Here is a 1,856-nt window from a genome sequence, read left to right as displayed (position 1 = left end):
ATTAATTACTCTGAAATGATCAGTACATATTGTATACGTATATTAAAATAACATTCTGTATCTCATAAATATGTATGAGCATTATGTGTTCATCAGGAATAGTAAAAATGTTTTAGGAGATAGAAATGTTGACTACCCTGATTTGATCATTACACACTGAGGACATTTATCATATTATCACACAATACCCCATAAATTTGGACAACTAAAAAAAAGGGATGCTCATTCAATAGAAACCATATTTTAAGTTTGAATTTTGATCTTTTCCCAGGCAAGGAATATGAAATCTAATTCTTTCTTGATGCCTGTGGGGCAGTAAGCACAGCTCTGTCAGCCACACACTCACAAGGGAAAGTCACCAGTACTGTTGCCATCTACGATGGTTGGTAAGGTAGGTGTACTAAATGCATTTTCAACGTATTTGGGCTTATTTGGAGGCAACCTATTTTAAGTCCAGGAACATCTGCATTTCCTTTTATTGTATGACAAGCATTCTGCAAAGGACCTTAAATCCATTAGCTAAATCTTTTTTCTTCGTCTTTAGGATTAAAATTTGAATTCATTTACTTTCAACCTTGTCTTTCCAGGAATCTGTATCCCACAAGTTTTGTTATGTAGTTCTTTCATAGTTGTAATTTTTATGAAGAATTTCTGTTTAAAATTCTTGTTCTCAGCCCCTCCTTCTAGTGGCTCTTGGGACCATGCACATCCTCACGTGAAGCAGACCAAGATCAAGACCCCCCATGGTAAAAAAATTGGTCAAAGAAAGAGTGATATATGAAAAAGAAGCAAAACAACTGGAAGAGAAGATTTTAAAAAAATGAAAGCTGAATGTGGCAAAAATGATGACCTTAAAAAGTAGGCAGAGATCCTGCAAGAGTCCCGGATGATGACCCCAGATTGCTATCACAGGTTAGATGCTGCATATTGTGATCTTCAACAGATAATAGAAACTGAAAAAGACTTGGAATCAGTGGAGGGTTCTAAAGAAGCACTTTGAACACTGAATTCAGTGAGATTAGAACCCTGAAACTTTTCTGAACATGGTAGTTTTTGCATTAAATCCTGGGCTCTATTCTGTAATTCTTGATCACTGCTGTAATATGAGTTTAATTCTTTTTATGCAATGCATATTTTTTTTCTTTGCATGATTTAATCTGTCAAATAAATGAATTCTTCTAAAAATGAATTTCTATTTAACCTACAATATATCTAGGGGCATGTTTATTTCTAACAATAGCATTTTCACATAAAATACAATTTTATGCTATAAATTATTTGACATTTGTTGAGCCTTTCTTTTTGCTAAAATGATCAACATGTGCTTGGAAACAATACAGATTTTCTATTTGGTGCAGGCTGCCATGTGACTATATTGGATCAGGTTACTAAATTAACTCTTCCTATCTTACATATCTTGACTTTTTTTTTTTGCCTGCTTGATTTATAGTCCCTGATAAAGGAATATTAATAAGTGCCACTGTGATATAAAACATCCAACTTCTCTTTATAACTTGGTCATGTTAGGCATATACAAAGTAACAATTGTTTTATCTTTTTCAGGGGATATTGTTTTTATAATTTTGCATTATCCTTGATTCTTTCTAATAATGCTTTGGGCTTTAATTTTATTTGCTCTAATATAAATGTTGCTAGACACGCATGTTACTTTCCTAGGACCACCACAACAAATTATCACAAACTGGGTGGCTTCATCCAAACAGAAATTTATTCTCTCACAATTCTGAATTCAGTGAGATTAGAACCCTGAAATTTTTCTGAACATGGTGGTTTCTGCATTAAATCCTGGGCTCTGAAATCAATATGTTGGCAGAGCCATGCTCAGTCCATACACT

The 1,856-nt window shown here is 33.7% G+C and overlaps 1 pseudogene; it reads left to right on the top strand.

Moving 5' to 3' along the window:
- The first annotated feature begins 379 nt into the window (after positions 1-379).
- On the top strand, positions 380-1,030 carry LOC124080582 (tubulin-specific chaperone A-like; annotated as a pseudogene).
- Positions 1,031-1,856: the final 826 nt, after the last annotated feature.

This window comes from Marmota monax, unplaced genomic scaffold, assembly GCF_021218885.2.
Source record: "Marmota monax isolate L192 unplaced genomic scaffold, Marmota_monax_Labrador192_F-V1.1 WCK01_AAM20220418_F8-fsc00078, whole genome shotgun sequence".
Classification (NCBI taxonomy): Eukaryota; Metazoa; Chordata; class Mammalia; order Rodentia; family Sciuridae; genus Marmota; species Marmota monax.
This window is presented reverse-complemented; position numbering and strand designations above follow the sequence as displayed.